We start from the raw sequence: 18,820 nt of genomic DNA on the forward strand, positions 1-18,820 counted from the left end.
ATTGGTGAAATGTCCTGTCCCTCAGCAGGTCAGGGATGGGCTGGCTGAGGCATCCACGGGAGGATGTCCCGAGCCTTCCCCCATTAAGGAACCACTGGCCCAGGGTTGTGGCTGTCCTCCCTTTTTCCTCTGTTTTCCTCCCTCTGCTCTGGCCCGAGGCCATCCCAGCGTTTCCCTCTCTGCTCCTGCAGAACCCAGTCCCACAGCGGATGCCATGTCACTTGAAAAGCTACTTAGTGCTCTTTATTGTCTGGTCATTATTTTTCCACTGAAGCCTGAGATAAGCAAAGCATAAATCAAACCAGAACAGGAGCCACTTGGAGCAGGTAGAGCATGGAAAAGATTCTAATCAGTGATTCTGGGCAAGAAAAGCAAAAAGAGGGAGAGGAAGGGAGGAAAGGGGAGGGGGGGGAAGGGGTGGGGGGAGAGAAACAAAGAAAGGGAAAGAAACACCACTTGTTGTTTGTGGGATGAAGACAAATGTTTCCAAAGCCACATTTTCCACATGACGCCCAGTAAAAGCTCTTGGTTTGATTATTAATCACAGGGCAGCCTCCATCCATCACTCCATCCCTCGAGCTGTTTGATGTGCCACCCTCTGCCCTCCCCTCCCACAGCCCCCGCACTGGGCAGCTGTGACAGGGGAGAGCAAAGCCCGGGAACTTCTTCCAATAAAGAAAATGCCATCAAATAAATAGAGGAGGAAATAAATAAGAGACCATCAGGGAAGCTGCTGCCGTGCCGGTTGGATCCCTCTGCCTCTTGAGACTTCTGGAGAGCTGCTGACACTGGGAGCGTCTTCTGAAATGGATGGACTTTGCCTCTTGCCTCATACATCTGTTTAATGACCTCTCCTCGCAGGCACTTGACATGTGATTTATGGGATATAAATTTTACCTCTTTGCTCGGGTGTCGCAATCCCTGCGTTCCGCAAGGTGAGAGCACCTCGCCCCGCCGGGATGCCGGGCTGGCTCCCTCAGCTTCCTGCTCCATGAACTTTCTTCCTCAGGCCTTTCCTTTAAAAACCAAAAATAATAACAATAAAAACAACCCCCCAAAAAACCCAACCCTTAACAGACCTTAAAAAAAAAAAAGAAAAAAATAAGAAAAGTGTTTTTTCCTCTCTGAGCTGCTGACACAGCGTTCGAGGCTGGCGGTGCCTTTTGGAAAAAGCAAACAGCAGCATCCCAGCCGATTTCCTGCAAATAATAATAATAATAAAAAATACATATATAAATAAAAAAGTCCTTAATTCTTTTACTGGCATCTGTAGCCTCTAATTCATAAATTCATCAGGACTTTCCCAGGATGTCAGTTTTGGCAAATGAGCCCTGAGTTGCTTCATGCTAATGGAGCGGTGGGCTGCCTGACCTCAGGAAATAGAGAGGCCAAACATGAAAAAACAGAGCCGGGTTCAAGGCTGGGGCTGTGAACCCCAGATTTGAGGGTGAGGTCGGCGAAGGGTCAGGGAAGCATTGTGTGCAGCGCAGGGAGAAACGCTGGTTTCTATTTAAAGCCTTTCATGCCTCTGCCAGAGCCCTCTCGGCATTGTGTGCGGGAGCAGCCCGGCGATTGAGAAATTGAGAAATGCGCCTCGCAGATCCCGAGTGCAGGAATGGGGAAAGATTGGAAACAGCCACACTCACGTGTTGTTGTGAGCCAAAGCCTCCCCTACCTCGGGAAGAAAGGGAGGGTGAGATCTGCCTGGCTCTTTTCAGCAGCTAACGCAGATGGATTTGCTTTGGCATTTAAGGGTGATGGATGTGCCAGGTACTATTCATTAGGAATGATTTGTTGGGGCCAGCCGAGCTCGCCTGCCCATTAGGACGCATTTACTTCGCAGGTTAGTAATGATGGGTGCACTTAATAGTTCCTAAGTATCGGAGGGCATTAAAAAGCCCTGGAAGAGAAGGATATCAATATTTACAGCTTCAATTTGTTGGGGGAGGAAACCAGTTCGTGTGCTTGGAAGGGTTGTCCGCCCCAATCCGGGCTCCTGCAGGTGGGTATTGGTATGGAGAAGGATGGGGCAAGGGGGAATAGCTCTGAATCTGGTTGTGCTTTGCCCCCAACACGTTCGAATGATGTGGTAGTGGCAGAGTTTTTGGCTCCTTCAGAGGGAAACTGAGGCCCAAACCTGAAATGGAGCGCACGGACCCAGCAGCAGAGCCCGGCAGCCCCAGGTGGGCCGGAGTCCTGTTGGGTTTGCCTCTCCAGCAGCACCGTGGGCCACGATGAGAGGAGCAGAAGGTCATTGACTGAGGGATGATTATGGCTATTACATCCCAATTCCCTTCCCTTTCCCTCCCCCCGGCTCCTTGGCTCGGAGTGAGATCCCACTAACAGCCCTGTGCCGACGGGCAGCCATTTACTTAAGCCCCGATTTTTCATTAAAATAGCACACATGGCTATCAAGCATCACAAGGTCACGGGGCTGCATTGTCTCAGCTTAATATGATGCCATTAAGGCTGGACCATCACATCTCGGATACAGCAGGTTCAGCAGCACAAGATCAAGCATTGGGCAAGACTGCAATTTCCTCCTGTCCTCCTGCTATGATCTTATCAAAGCCTGACTGATGTACCAAATCGTGCCGGAGAGCATTAAATATCCAGAGAGGCTCGGTTTGCAGCAGCCCGTGGGGAGGGTGGGTCACAGTCCCGCTCCCTCTGTGTCACACCATCCCTCTCCTGGCTCAAGCATCCAGGCTGAGAAAGCTGTGCGAGTTCCTATTTTATCTGTTCCATTGCTGGTGGGTTTTATTTTGAAGCCTGACCTCGAATCAAGCCCACATGGGTCTGAGTCTAATTTTGCTCCCCTCATGGCCACGGTGCTGGCCCGAGACCCTCGGCACGGTGGCCATTCCTGCTCTTTGCAACCTTCAGCAGCCCTTTTATTTGTCCCTCAAATAACCAGACACGAATAATTCATTTCTTCCAGCTTTTATCTTCCTGTCTGAGCTACAAGTGCCTGCATGAAGTCCCTTTATTTCTTTATTTTACCATGCAGAGTTTCTGGCCCAGCAGGGCCCTGCTCTCTGTACTCCAAATGCAGGAAGGCTGGAGAACAATTACAGAACAGAAGCAGAGGAAGGAAAAGGCAAAAATTCGGAACTGTCTGGTGGCTTTATTAAGCCACCCAAAGAGGTGGCACTCACTGGCACCAGGTGTGTACGTGTGCCCAGGTGGGAGGTTTCGTGCTGAGATGAAAGCGTGTAAATAAAGGCAGGTTTGTGTGAGCAGCGGCCCTGCCAAGGAGGAAACATCTCTTGCGAGATCTCCACCAGAAGGGTTTGCAGAGCAAACAGAAGTGTTGTTTCATTTCAGAGGATGCCCAGCCCCTCTGCAGCCCCCCTGAGGGGGGAGAAGGACCCCACGAAAGGGACACGGTGGCTTTTTCCAGCAGACACTGAGCACACACACTGTGCTGGGTCACTGAGGGCGGACAGGGACCAGAGGGTGGCAGTGGGAAGGGGCTGCCTTGCAAAGCAGACTTGCCAACTCCCCAAAAATGGATAGAAATGCAAAAACCAACCTCTCTTCCATCATTTGAGCCAGAAGAGCTTAAAAGATAATGAGCTAATTGAGCAATGGAGGCCATCTCCCCATAGCTATGTGTCAGCTTCTATTATATCCGCTCTGGAACGTTCTCTGAGAATGCACAGACCCTCTCTGGGGGTATTGATCATTTATTTTCCAGGCCCTGTGCTGCCCCTTCCCTTGGGCAGGCAGGGATGGAGGCTGAGGGTGGCTTCCCCCACAGACAGCCCGTCAGCTGCAATTGTTTTCTAGTGAAAATAGATGTTCAGTATTGATCCCTTTCCCTCCGTGGGGTCCGGGAGCCTTCTCCTTAGTTACTCTAATAAAACGTGACTAATTAAATTTGTGCCTTGCTTTTTCAATATTGCATTATCCTAATTACTAATTAAGGGGGACCACGTGTAAGGGGTAGGCATTATTCCCTGCAAAAGATCCCCCTAATGGCCTAAATGACATCTTGGGGAAGGAGGAAATCTTTCAGCAAAGGCCAAGACTGAGGCTTGGGAAAGGATCCCTGGGGACAACTTAACGAGAGGCTCTTTAACCCTTCACAGAAAAACACCCCGTGCAAAGCTGCCCTGCACGTGGCAGGCAGGGAAAAGGGAAAATTGGGGTGGAATGGGAAGGAATGGGGGTATCTCCGCATGGAAAGCACGTCAGGGGAGAGCTGAGGAAGTGGCTTTTCTAGAGGAATGTGGTGCCCACTCCCACGCAGCCTGGGTGGACGCTATGGCCCGTCTGGGGACATACCAGAGCTGGGCCTTGGCAGGGAGGAACGAGGCCTTTCAAGCCTGTACTCGACATCCTGCTCTTGGCAGGGCTGGGCCAGAAGGGTTTTGTTCTGTTCCAAGTGGCAATTAAACACTCGGAATCTCAGGGAGCATTTCTTGGGGCACTGCTGGTGTCGGAGTCCAGGACATCCTTCTGCCTGCCCTGCCTCGAGACCCTGGCATGAAGTCAAAAACACCTGTGGCTTCAATTTTGGGAGCCTCTTTACGATCTCTTGGGGTCACCCTGACCTTCAGAACTCCAAGAGACATCGACATGCTGGCAGTGGAGAAATCTCACTTCTCTGCACCCCAATGGCTCCAGGTAATGCAGAGCTGGGATTTGTGCTGAGCAAGGGACACCAGATTAAAGCCAGGCTTAAACCTGACTGCTGGCAGAGCAGACTAAGCTGATCTTTACATAAAGACCTCTGAATAAATCCCAAACTTCCTTTAACACTCCCCAGGGCCTGAAGCCTGTGCTGGGCTCGCTGACCCCATCCCAGTTGGAGTTCACCAATATTTTAATTTCATTTTCTGTGTGAGTCGTGGCTGTTCTGGCTCTGTAAGTCCCTGGTTCATTTCTCACGTGGCTCTTTTTAGAAGCATACTTTTCCCCCCTTAAATACATGCCTTGGAAGTGTGAGATGAGATTTATGCCGAAAGGAATTGGGGAAGTCTAGCAAATAAGTACTTGTTGGGGGAAAAAAAAAATATTTTGGGTATTGTAGAGAATTCCACAATGCTGGGATTCAGGAAAAGCAGCTCTGCCACAGATTTTGGCTTTTACTGGAGCTTCCCAGTAGTGACCCTTCACCTTTGGGATGAAGTTTTCAGGTCTCCACTTGGAAGGAACCACCAGCATTTGACATCTGGGGAAACTGAAGCATCAAAACAGGGATTGTTACAGGTCAAGCACCTTCCAAATCCACCCCATTTCCCTTTCCATGGTGGTTTGTGTGTTGTTTTATGTAGCACTGCTACAGACAGAAATCAGCCAAGGAATCATTAATGGAAATTTCAGAAGACTCCAAACAATATCAATGTCTATGATTTGGCATCCTGTTGGTTTCCATTTTGCCCACAAGTTAAACTGATCACGGCTCTATTTTGGCTTATTTTATCTCTCCCTTCCTCGGAATGATTGAAATCTTAATAATCAAGGATAATATCGACGCCAAAGTTTTAAGCAATAAACATATAAACAGAATGAAGAGAAGCAGAATGCTCACGTCTCTCAACAGTGCAAATGGTTCCGTTTTATTTTGCTGTAGCAGATGTTAAGTTTCCAATAATAAAATAAAATAAAAAATCTAAGGGAGACATTTAGCAAAGTATAGCTTTACACTCCAGAGTTATCACTCCAATTTCAACTGGGACCATAAAGTTTTATGAGCTATTAAATTGCCCTAAACCTCCTTTAACACACCAGCTCTAATGCTGGAGATTAACCATTTCGGAGGAGGAGGTTACCTTAGCTGGGATGGGGCTGTTTTCCTGCACTCTGCTTCAGTCAATAACACTTTGCCGTGGCAGAGCCATTTGCTGGCTGCGTGGTTGGTAATTAGCCCTCATGCCCTGCAGGTAATGCAGCTGCAGGAGCTCCCATCCCTCCCACGGCTCCAGGAGCAGCTGCAGGAGCGGGATGGATGCTCAGGAGAGCAGAGGGAACAGCTCAGCTCCTCGGCTGGCTGATGTTTTGCTTCCCCCCATCCCTTCACCCGTTCAGCAGGGATGATCAGGGTTTCTTCTCCTTGCGTTTCACAGAATTCCAGGCTGGTTTGGGTTGGAGAGAGTTTAAAGCTCATCCAGTCCCACCCCCTGCCATGGGAACCTTCCACTGTCCCAGGCTGCTCTAAGCCCTGTCCAAGCTGGCCTTGGGATCCAGGAGCAGCCACAGCTTCTCTGGGCACCCTGTGCCACGGCCTCAGCACCCTTAAAGGGAAGAATTCCTTCCCAATATCCCATCTAACCCTGCCCCTCTGGTCAAAATCTCTCTCCAGACTTCTTGCAAGCCCCCTCTAGGTGCTTCACAAAGCTTTCTCCTCTCCAGGATGAGCAATCTCCAGTTTCCTTTTCATTTGGGTGACAAATCCATCTGAACACGGCCCTTGACTGTGTTTTATCACCTTGCAGAAGAGACCTTTGCTTCTGGCTTGAATGCCCTGGGTGTTGAAGCCACCTGAAGTGAAGCTACCTGGTTAAGTGTCAGTTCCATTGACACTTGCAGAGCTCTCTCCAGAGAAGGGACTTAAAAACACTCCAGCCACATCCAGAGAGTGTCACACCACGTCCCAGAAGCCCAGGGTTGTTTGATTGATTTTTAAATAGGCACAATCCCAGGAGCAGAGATAGCCTGGATCCATGGGATGATCCTCAGCCTGTCAAAGGGGACCTGGGGGGCTTTGCCACCTGCAATCAGCCAAATCACCACCCTTCACCCCCTGCTGAACTGGCCTGTGACCCTCTGGGCACCAAACCTCTGGCCAGGTCATCATTTTGCCTGTAAGGTAGTTCAGCTGCCTAGCCACATCTGGAAACATCTGTCTTGAGAGACCTGGGGCTGTCTCACGCTGAAGACTTGCGGGGATCTGGCGTTTCTCCTAAAATTTCTGCTCTAGCTCCTCTCCTGCCATAAGCTCTGGAAAGCCTCTCCTGCTTGGCTGGCTTGGAGCCCTGCTGCAGGCTGGGGTGCAGGGGAGGGCCCTGACATCAAACCAGAGAATCACAGAAATCACAGAATGCTTCGGCTTGGAAGGAACCTTAAAGACCATCATGTTCCAACACTTTTCCACCTTTTCCTGGTGTTCCCTTGAACTTTTTTGGGACCATGTGGGAAGCCACCAGCAGGAGAGGTGGGAGCTGCTCCCCAGGAATGAAAAGAGATCACAGAGGCCAGGGAAGAGCGAGGCTGGGCCATCATGGCTTGGGGTTAATGTGCACAGAGCCAGGGGACGGAGAGGCGCTGGGAGAGGGCGGCTCCTTCCCGGGAGGAGTTTGGAAAGAAAGGGTAACCCCTGCTCTATTTGTGAAAGAAATGTCTCAGAGGCCTTCTCCTGCATCCTGCAAAGGCCACTGCCAGGGAGCTGCAGCAGCACGGGGGGGCTTGTCAGCCTGCAGGGGTGGGAAATGCCTCCTCCCAAAAGCCTGATTCCCATTTCCCCTGAGATAAGATCTGCAAGGACTGGTTTTTTCCCCCCTAAATTTTTTGAAGGCATTTCCTATCTGGAGCCTTTATGGATGGTTTCCCTTGGCTGAGGGCTGAGCAGCCACCTCCCCAAGCCAGGCAGGGTGGCTTCCCCATGCCCACACTATCCTTAAGAATCTTGGGGAGATGCTTCAAAGCCTCTGGTACCTGTGAGAGGAACAAGCCAGACGCCATCATCATTACAGCACAGCCCACATTGCAGGTGGGGCTACTCTGGAGAGCCTTTGCTTTCTTCCCAACCATCTGCTGTGGTTAAAACCCTACCTGGGAGGACTTAAATTCATGTACAAGTTGGTGCAACAACCCAGCGTGTTCTGGGGAGCAGGAGGAGGTCTTCCAACTTTGATCCTTCCTGGCACTTTGAGGACATGGTTCACCAGGTCTGTGCACACTGTAGCCTCTTTCTTCTTGATTAAAAAGATGCATTTTGCTGTCTGAGGTGCCTCAGACATCAGCAGAAACTGCATTAAGAACAGCAGAGTTTTCCTTTTTTCTCTTTAACTGCATTATAGTGCCATGAAGTTAAACATTACATAGGTACATAAATAGGGTTGGACTTGATAATCTTCAAGGTCTTTTCTAACCTAAATGATTCTGTGATTCAATCCAGCAAGCCCCAGGCTTCAGAAAGGCTCTGACTAAGCCAATCTTCAGCGGTGCAGATATGTCCCATGTCCTGTGTGACAGAAAAACAAGGTTTAACTGATGTAAGCTTGGAGAATAATAGGGCAGTCCATCTAAAATTAGCTGGAGGTCGAAACTTTTCAAGCCATTCCGTCTTCTGCAACTGGGGAAGAAATCCCTCAGCTGTAGCACCCTGCTTTGCTGTGAGTTGAGCAACTTCTGAGGCTGAGTCAGAGAGATTTCCTAACACCTCTTCCCTCCCCAGATAGCAAACACCAGCTCTGGGAGACAGAGAAACACTGTTCTCACTCATCCCAACTGGAGCTGGCCAGCCTGGAGTCACATGGAGCTCCAGTGGTTCCCTTCCCAAGGGCTGCAAGTTCCTTTCTGCAAGTTTAATTACCCTCAACTATCACTGGGATGAGGGAAATTTAATTACCCTCAACTATGACTGGGATGAGGGAAATTTAATTACCTTCAACTATCACTGGGATGAGGGGCGCCCTAAAAATTCTGCACATCCTAATAGTGCTTGAGCGCTCGGTTTTCTTCTTCCAAGAACGGTTTTCTTTCTTCAACTCCTCTGTTGGGTTGAAGCAGCCCTGGTAGAGCAGCCCCATTCTTTAGTGGTCCTTACAAAGCACCTACAAGTGCCAGCTGGAGCAGGGAATGGTCTCAGGTGGCAGCCACAACGTCCCAGCTTGGTGTGCTGGCGTGTCCCCACACACTTTGTTGTCCTCACTCTTGGTCAGAGGGAGTAGCAGACCCAACACCCCACGAGGTGCTTTGTTCTGAAACCTTCATCGTTAAATTAAAGACAGGAAATGCAAGGTCCTGGCCAAACCAGAGGCTGGGCAGCATTTCCAGCTCGTTCATCTGCCTCCTGCAGCTCCTCTGCTCTCCTCCTGCTGCGTGGAGATGGAGAATGCAAATAGCATGGTGAGAGATGTGACCTTTTGGCTGAATGTCACCAAGTCCTGCAGCACTGGGAGTGTTTGCACTCAGCCTCTCCAGTTATTTATACAGATCCCCGTAAAACTCTGTGGGATGACTCAAGGATGGCTTTGACCTTGGTGGTGCTGGTGGTTTGATGGGCTGCAGTCCTTAAATGTTGTGTTTCTGAGAGAAGTGTTGGACTTTCGATTTAGCAACCCCTAACATGGACCCGGGTCTGCCACTGCCCCGAAAATGTCATTGTTGAAGGGTTGGGAAAACCAGCCACAGGTGGAATGGAGCCCTCTGAGCTCCTGATGGTGTTTAAAACCCAAAATCTAAGGGATTGAGACTGACATTCTTGAGGGATGTTTTCATTAATTGTGGAATTATAGAGCCACAGAATGGTTTAGGTTGGGAGGGACCTTAAAGTTTATCCAGTTTCACCTTCCCCTATCCCAGGTTGCTCCAAGCCCTGCTGGCCTTGGACATTTCCAGGGATGGAGCAGCCACAGCTTCTCTGGGCATCCTGTGCCAGGGCCTCAGCATCCTCACAGGGAAGAATTTTTTCCTAATATCCCATCTAACCCTACTTTCTTTCAATCCAAATGCATTATTTTCCAGTTGAAAGCCACTAATTGATGAATCAACTTCAAAGGCAGCCCACAGCATCCTTCTGAGTGTGTGAGGAACTGGGAACGACCACCCCACATGCTGCCAGTGTTCCTCCAGAGTGACAGACATTAGAAACCAAGCCCAAAACGGAGCTTTGATGCTGCTGCAGAAAACCTTGACCACACTGCAGGAACCTCAGTGCTCTCTCAGCCCTCACCTCGCTGGGAGGGTGTTCCCAGGCTGAGTTGGTCACAAACTTTTTGTGATTGTGGTCACAAACAATTTGTGATTGGATTTCACACTGTTTGATAAAAAATCTGCTGTCTGGAGCTCCCTCCTGCCTGGCTGCTGGGCTGCCTCACTCCAATACCAACGTGTGGCTTTTCTGCTCCTCTCCTCTGGCTGGAGCCCCGCTGAGTTTCATCCCAGCAGACAGGCTGACATTGGCTGCCTGCAGACCACGTTCAAATCCATCTCTGCTGCTCTGGAATCAGCTGAGCCACGAGCACAGAGACCCCCAGCCCTGGGAGGGGGTCTGGGATGAGCTTGGCAAGGCCAGGGATGGAGCAGGGAGGGATGTGAGTGGGGTTCCAGCAGCTCAGCCATCCCGGGTCTCTCTGTCCATCCTGCCAGGCTCCATCCTGCCACCATCACTTTGACACTCAAACCCTTTCCTCCTCCTTTTCATCCCTTATTTCACATGCCACAGCCATCCTGTCGCCTGCCTCTCGGCGATGTTGCTCAGAAAAATTAGGGCAACTGCTGCGCTGGGTTTTTATTAGTATTGCCAAACTCTTTCAGCATTTTTAGAAAGGGCTTGAGAAGGAGCCAAGTCGTTTCTCCTTCTTCTGTTTCTTTTCCTCCACCTCCTCCTTCACCACCACCCCCCTCCCCTCCTCTGTCTGCGGATGCTTTGGGATGAATTCATTCAGACGTGCGGTTTTGAATGTTTTTTGGCTCCTGGTTATCGAGCCATTCAGCAGTTCTGGGAGCCTCCCCCATCGGCTGTTTTTGAACCGGACAGAGAGGGGCGGAGGAGATGGCAGCGCCCTGATTTGTTGGCTTGTTACTTCTGCTCCTGCGAGCCGTCCGTGGGCTCAGGTTTCCCCATCCCGGCTGACAAGGACAGGCAGCAGCCAAAACGCTCCTTTGGGAGCCAGCCCCTGCACGCAGCGCTGCCCGTGTCACCTCGGAGCAGCCTGGTCCAGAGGACGGTGTCCCACGCTGGGAAGGTTGGCATGAGATGCTCTTGAAGGTCCCATCCAGCCCAAAGCATTCTGTGATCCCAGTGGAAACAAAAATGAGATGTTTGCCCCTGTTTTTCCTTTCCTGCCTCACTCCCCTGTCCCCAAGCCAGGCTGTCACCCCAGCTCTGCTCTGGCACCACTGTCAAGTGGCCCAGGAGGGAATTTTTAGCCCCAAGGGGAGGCAGAGCTAACTCAGCCCCAGCAATGAGCACGTGGAGAACATCTTCTGTCTGATCCTCCCTTGCATCCTGGGCTGGGTTTGATTTCTCCTCCTTGGACAGGGGGATGTGCCCCAAAATTCTGGTCCAAGGGCAGCCCCACGGTGACCCCTGTGCCAGGGCAGGGCTTGGTGGGCACTGATGCCATGGGCACAGCCCACCTCACCTCTGCTAAGGGATGGATGAGCTCTGGATCTCCTGGAGCCTCCCATAATACAGAAAGAAGCAGAAATAACCACTAAATCCTTTTGAAAAGCATTTCCTGCCCGTGCTGCTCTGGAGGGGTAGCACTGAAACTCTTTAATCATAGGGAGGATGGTTAGAATTCATTATTTTCTCAGCTTTCTAGTTAAATTTTAAAAACCCACCTGAAAAATTCTCATTATTCCCTGTCAAGGCTTTCTTTGAGTATTCTTCTGCTCTGATTTCATAGTGGGCTAATACCTAAGAGAAATATTATCTCTCTGCTTGGCTCGCTGCCACCCCAGCCGTGTTTGTGTTTCAGGGGTGGATGAACCCACTCCAGTTTATTTATGTAGCTGGTAAAGCCACCCCTCCAGCACTCCCCTTGCTCTGAACTCGAGGCCCAAGTACAGTAGGGCCTGCTGGAAATCCCAGATGGCTTTAAAGCATCCCCATGTGCAAGGCATGGCTCTGCACCAGGCACAGCTCTCTTCCTGGGGCTCTGCTCAGACATCTGTGCTTTAAACAGCAGGGGGAAAAGTGCAAAACTCTGATTTATGCCATTCACAGGCTGCCATTGGGAACTGGTAGGAAGTCTTTGGGTGCAGAAATTCCTGTTTCTCATCTGTTTTTTATCCAGTTTACTCAGAAGGTACCAGGTTGAAATGCCAGAGGTGCAAACAGAGATGTCAAGGGGCTGCAGTGGGTTTTGGAGCCTTTGTTTTTGGAGAATCACAGAACAGTTTGGGTGGGAAGGGACCTCAAAGCTCATCTCATTTCTGCTATCCCTGAGTGTTCCAAACCCCATCCAGTCTGGCCTTGGACAATTCCAGGGATCCAGGGGCAGCCAGAGCTGCTCTGGGCAGGGCCTCCCCATTCCTCACAGGAAAGAATTTCTCCCCAAAATCCATCCCTGCTCTCTGACAGTCTGAAGCCATTCTCCCTCATCCTGTCACTCCAGCCTCTTGTCCAAAGTCCCTCTTCAGCTCTCCTGGAACCCCTTTAAGCACTCTTCTCCAGGCTGTTTTAGCAATTTAAGCTCAGAGGCAGAGAGGTTTTGAAGATCCAACTCTCACTGTTATAAATAAAAATCCTCCTGAGATTTGCCACCAGAGCCATACTGGGAAGAGGCTGGTGCTGGGCTGGGAGCTGACCATACCAACAAACCCTGCAAGGACTTTTTCTCAATTTATCTCTTTGGGAAAGGGCTAACACCCCTAAAAATAGAGACTTTTGGCCTCTATCTGTACTGGTGGGACTTGAAGATCTTAGAGATCTTTTCCACCTTTATGGATTCTATGATTCTGAAGCATGCCCAGCATGGGTGTGAGCTCTTGTCCCCACCTGTCCCCAAAGCACACAGGGAGCGTTCACCCCTCTGCCTGCAGCTGGAATCCCTCCAGGCCATGGGGAAGAGATCAGCATTACTCTATTTTGGGCTTTATTTTTTTTTGCTAAGGTTGCTGCCTGGGCTGTCCACAGCCGAGCTGAGACTGGCACTGCCACAGTTATTCCTGGCACAGCTCTGGCTGCTGTCCCAGGACAGGATGAGAGAGTTAACACCAGGTAAGCGAGGCTGTGAATTTACAGCGCAGCAGCTGCTCCCTGCCCGTGCTTTGAGCACACACTTACCCCACAGAGGATGCCAGGAGCTCCTGATCCATCCTGTGGGGATGGGAATGAGCTGCCAGCGGGGAGGAACAGGAACACAGTGCTGAGAGAATATCCCAACCCCACGGCACAGGGAGGGCTTGCACAGGGAGTTACGGTGAAATGCTGCGCAGAGAGCTCTGCTGGCAAATTCCCTCGGCTGTCAGGGCTGCAGTAGCTGGGCTGGAGGATGCTTTAATGCACTCATCTCACACAGAGCACTTGATGCCTCTTCTCCACTCGAGAGGGGAAGAATAGAGAGGAATGTGGGAGGGCAGCAGAGTGGTGCTGCTGCATGGAGTGTCTGAGGTGGGCAGCACCACTCTGCGAGCAGCCTTCCTCCAGCTGGGCTCCTCTTTTGCAATTCCAGTGCCTTGTTTGTCAGTAATTTATATTGACAGAGTCTTTCAAAACACTTTAGGCTTGTTTACAACGTTGAGCAAGAACATTTTGTCTCATGTCCTTTCCATTCTTAAAGACGAGCCTCTGGTCTGTCCATGCCCCTCTCCCCTGTGCTGCTCCAGAAGCTGCTCCCTCGCTCTCTGCAAACCTGATGGGCTGGAAAAGAACCTGCATATCTACTTGATGGGATGCTCATTCCTCTCTAATTCCTAATTATGTTTTCCAATCAGGGGCAAAGCACTTTTTCCATGGCACAAACCTCCCTGCTCACTCTCAGGTATTGTTGTTGCTCATGGAGTTGGTTGTGAAGTGCTGGGAGCCAATGTGATACAAACCTGCAAGGAGAAATGAGCACATTTGGGACCTGTTCCAGCATCCAGTGGCATCATCTGAGCTGGAAGTACAGGATACCTCCTACTATGTTGGCTCTGCTGTTTTCTTGTCAAGCACTGAGCCCACAGGAGCAAGTCCATCCCTCTCCTCTCCATCCCTCCTGCTTTCTGCAGCTTTTTGCTGTCTGGTTCATCTGGATGTCGTGGTTGTCCCTTTTTCCCTGCACATCATCCTAAGAGCATTGGGAAAACAATTCTTTCGTGGAGCCCATCCCACTTGCAATGACAAGTTTAAAATCTTTTTAAAGTCTCCTTCAGCCTCGCAGGCAGAGGCTTTTTTGAGGGAAATGAACTAAAATATTTGGACTCTCCGGGAAGACAAATCCCCTCTGGAAAAGCAGCTGCTCCTGGGGCTGGCAAGGCAAGTGCTGGCCAAACCTGGCAGCCCTGCCCCAGCCAGCTTTAATGAAGCCAGCTCAGGGGGAGAGCAGGGAACAGCATGATCCTGGGAGCAGAGAGAGCACTGGATTGTCTGGCAGTCCCTGTGCTCAGCCTGCACTGCCCTGCTCCCTCTGCCTGTGCCCTATTCCAGCCAGGACAAAGCCTGGACACGTTTGACTACCCAAGCCACAATAATCCCCTCTTCTTGCACTTACCTAAGGAGGCCGGAGTGCCCAATTATTTGAGAGTCTGCTGTTTAACGTGCTCTCAGCCTTGATTAAGACTTTTCATCTTCCAGGCAGAGATCAAAGTGAAACCTTGAGTTGTGCAGCGCTGCACCGTGGGTTGGGGCTGCTCCTGCTGCTTCCTTGTGATTCTGGAGCTGTCAGGATGGCAGAGCAGCAGGGAGGGAGTGCCGTGTCCCAGTGGGCAGAGGAGCAGGATTAAGGACATTTCACCAGCCTCCATCCTCCTTTTTTCCTATCCTTCCTTCTACCCTGCTCTGAGAGGTTGCCCGGATGGATGAGCAGGCCCACTAACCCTGTTAACATTGAGCAGCATTTCCAGGAGGGGATACATTTATCGAGCTCAGGAATAAAGCACTGAACAGTGCTTTGGCTTTCTAATCCTGGCTTTTGGCATGGCTTTTAGCCACTTGGTGCAGTCAGGAGCCTTATACCAAAATCAGTAAAGCAATGGAACTCTTGGCAAGGTGGAGTTCTGGCCTTGGTCTGGGTTTCCCCATCCATGAAGGTCCCATTCTCCTCCCTGGAGCAATCACAGCAGCATTTTCCCCAAAATATCCCTTTCCTACCTCCTTACAGAGATGGACTCACCTGGAGGGACAGCTAAGAACCATTTCCAGGACTCTTTACGACCACATCCCCATTAATTTCTCTGCGGGGCTAATCAACCATAACGCTGCTGAGAGACTCATTTATATACAATAAGAGGGGGAAAACGGGGTGTGAGGCTGGAGGAGGCTCCCCCACACACAACATCTGGCTGATGAGAGAGCCTGTCAGGAGCTGCCTGCGTGCTGGATGCTCCCTGCCATGATAACTGCTCGGAGTGGATGAGCTCTCTGTCAACAACTTAATAATCCTCGCCGCAGTGTCAGCCAACACTGCTGCAATGAAGGGCTGATAACGAGGGGGTTAGAGTGGGGAAATCGGGGCTGTTTTGTCAGCACAACGCTCCTGTCATCAAAAAGGCTCTGCAAAAGCTTGCAAAAGATGGGTTCTAACCATCCCTTCAGAGCTGGCCCGGGAGGATTCGCCAGCCCCATTCCTCCCATGGCCTTTCTGCACTAACAGCAGCAGTGACAGGAACCCCTGCAGGAAGCAGATGTGGACGAGCCTCCTCCAAACTCAAGGAATTTGCCTGGTTTTCATCCAGAAGCTTTTCTATCTCTTCCCCTGTTTTTTAAACTATTGCTGCTCTTGCGTGCGTACGACTCCGAATTATTCTTTGTGAGCTTGGTCCAGGCAGGAATTCTGCTGCAGTGAGGGATCCTGCAGCTGAGTGGAGAAACCTCCTGAGCTGTCCTCAGAATAGAGGGAGTACTAGCAGTGAGGATCCAGGATGTGGGGCATGTCCCCCAGAGCAGCTCCAAACTCTGCCTTGGGATGGGTTGATGCAAACCTGGGTACCCCTGGAGTGGAAGGGGTGGAGGAGGCTTCTGTCCTTCAGCAATTCCCAGTCCTTCACCCTGGGCTTGTCCCAGTCCCACCACGGACCACGATGGTCCCACCACCCCGCTCACATGCCAGAGCTGGATGAGATGACCAAGGCCAAACCCTGGATTTGGGGCTTGGCAGGACACCAGCCCACCCTCATTGCACAACAGGAGCCATCCCAGGGGATCCTTCTGGGGAAGGAGAAGGCATTAATGCTTGGGGAGCAAATTCCTCTGGCTGCTTGAGGCCGGGACTCAGCGCTCTGGAATTCCAGAGCGATAACACGGCACGAGAATGTTTAAAAAGGCTGCGGATGCAAACTGCAACCCCAGGCTGCAGCCCAAAACTCACAGCTTCGAGCTGCTGTCGCAACCAGGAGTGGAAGGACAGACTCCTGGGGCTTCTCCCCTGGGCTGGAAGGAGCTGCTGCCCACTCCACCGTGCTGCCTGGGCTTTGCAGGAGCCCAGCATCAGGCCCACTGTGTGCAAAATTAGCCCCTCGTCAGCTGTGCCTGCAATCCCTCACTGCAGGGGGAAATGGAACCAGATGCCAAATTGCCACCTGGAGCTAATTTTTTTTTCTTTTTTACACAATTGAATTACAATCGGCTGGAGCCAGTGGGAGCTTTCCCTTCATATGAGCTGGGCATGGAAGCACTGGGAGGCTGCTGCTGCACTGGTCCCAAATCCCAGTCCAGCACAAATCCTATAAACTTCATCATCCTCCAGCTGCAGGAACCACTCTTGCCTCTCATGTCACCATATAATGTAAATAAATATAAAATTGAAACGTGCCTTAAAATAAAATGCAGTTTAAAGCTCTTATTTTAAATGTAGGAAAGCACTCAAGATTTAACTCGAAATTTTTTTCCCCCACTATTGCAAAGGAATTCGGAATATTTTCCCAACTCATATTTTAACATTTGAGGACCTCGAAGAATTTTCCCTGGAGTACATGAAAATGTTCAAAGTGGCATCAACATGGCCTTCCAGGGAACTCCAACCCCTCTGGAATGGATTCATAATAAAGAACAAAATTATTTGGGCTGAAAGAGACCTAAAAGATCATCTTATTCTAACCCCCATGGACCTCCTGACCATGAAACTTGCTCTGGGTCTCTTACAGCTTTGTTCAAGCAGTGATGCAGTTTGGATCCGCTGAAAACCAGCCCGACTGTGTCTGTATATGATGCAATCTCATTTTTGACTGCAGAGAGATACATTCTGTCACTTTTTGCTGGGAAGTTTTTTGAGGTGTTTAAGACAGAAAACATTTGTGGGCAGATTTTGAAATGTACGCCCACAAAACCCAAACTCTGTGAAACTTTCTATTTGTGGGGAACACACTGTAGTTAATTCTTTTTTGCTTGTGTAAATTCTTGGTTTTATGGAGAACAGTCCTGGGATACTGATTTGAAACAGAATTTATGTATATATATATGTATATATATGACTCTACAGCTTCCATCTCATTGGGTAAATTCCCCATAAATCCATACCCAGTCGTGCACTCAGTCAGAACATTCTGCTAGAGCAGCATGGAAAACAAAAGTCACTTTTGCCTGGCTCAGAAAGAGAAACCTTGAGGACTGCCAACATCTGCTTTCATCCTGCTGCTTCTTCTGGAAGTGCTGAGGATAGTGGGGAAAAGGCTGGGAGAATGAGGGTGTGATGTGGGAGCAATCTCAGCTATGGACCCCATGAAAAAACATGATCAGCTCTCAAAGTAATTCAAGTTTATCCTCAGTGAGCCTGAGTCATCCTCCCAGGGCAATATCCATGGTCACCCCATGGATCAGGGCTGTCAGACCAGGGGCAGGGTCAGGCAGTGCCCAGAAATGGCACCAGTAGGATTTTAGAAGCTCCCTAGCACAAATGGGTGAGGGATGGCAGCAATAATAATCCCAATTTCCTGATTTAATCTGGTTTCACCACGGGCACGCCCCAGCTCTGTGTCACAGCTGGGTTTCCCAGCACGGTGGTTTCTGCACCGAGTCCACGCTCTGCTTCCTTCCCTTCTGTCTCCCCATCACAGCCTGGCTGATTTTGTGCTCAGCAGCAGCACTGCTGGTTTAAATGCTGGCAGCATTTTCCCTCTGGAACTAAAAAAGTGTCTGCTTTCCCAAGCCAGCCTGGGAGAGTTGGCTTTGCTGGTCCAAGCACAAATATTTCTGGCAGGGCAAGCTCGCTGCAAGTTTGGAGTTGATCTCACTCGTTTCCTCAGCGCTAAGGAAATGCAAAGGGATTTGCAGTGAATTCTCCACAGCCTCAATTTTAAGGTGAGGATTGTTTAAGCAGAAGAGAACTGGAGTTCTCAAAAGCTCTGCAAAATCACGAGGAGCCTCTGATGTCACCGTGGCACCAGGAGCTGTTCCATCATTGTCAGGGATGGGGTGGCACTGCTGGGCACTGACCCTTTTTACATGGCTTTAACATTTGTGGAGGTTTGGAGTCATTCATTTCCTGAATGGCTCCCTTTGAAGGAAAACACGATGTTTTGGGAAAGACAAGCTGGGCATAAAACCCTCCAAGTCTTTATCCAGGTGAAGTAACCTCATCTTCACGTCTCGTTTTTGGAAAAGCTGTAGGGATTGAAGCATATCCTGGGGGCTGAATGCTTAACTCAATTAGACTCCACTGGAAAACCTGATTTGACCCCACACCTCACTTCAGATGTGTCCTTTGACCTGACAGGAGCCAACGGGACTTCTGGACATCGCTTAAACTTTAACTGATTGTTGCATGTGTGGCCAAATCAAAATCCAAACATTCAGCTGCAGTTTTGGGGCCAAAGCAGAGCCCAAGCCCTGCTTTTGACATGAGCCTTTGCACCAGCACTGGGCAGTTTGTAGAGCTCCAAGCACTTTGCAAAGACTTAAGCATTGATGCAGACTTTTCGTGGGAGGGGAAAATGAGCTGCAAAAGGTCACCTGGAATGGTCGTGGCAGACAAGAAGGTTTAGCAGGTTTCAGAGTGCAGCT

General features: G+C 50.2%; 1 long non-coding RNA gene across 1 annotated transcript; it reads right to left on the reverse strand.

Annotated features, from left to right (window-relative positions):
• Positions 1–10,447: 10,447 nt before the first annotated feature.
• Positions 10,448–11,561, reverse strand: LOC110477728 (uncharacterized). Its single transcript, XR_002466624.2, has 2 exons — positions 11,521–11,561; positions 10,448–10,964 (listed from the first exon to the last, which is right to left on the reverse strand). It is a non-coding gene; the product is annotated as an uncharacterized LOC110477728 (long non-coding RNA).
• Positions 11,562–18,820: the final 7,259 nt, after the last annotated feature.

Source organism: Lonchura striata, chromosome 22 (genome assembly GCF_046129695.1).
Source record: "Lonchura striata isolate bLonStr1 chromosome 22, bLonStr1.mat, whole genome shotgun sequence".
Lineage (NCBI taxonomy): Eukaryota > Metazoa > Chordata > Aves > Passeriformes > Estrildidae > Lonchura > Lonchura striata.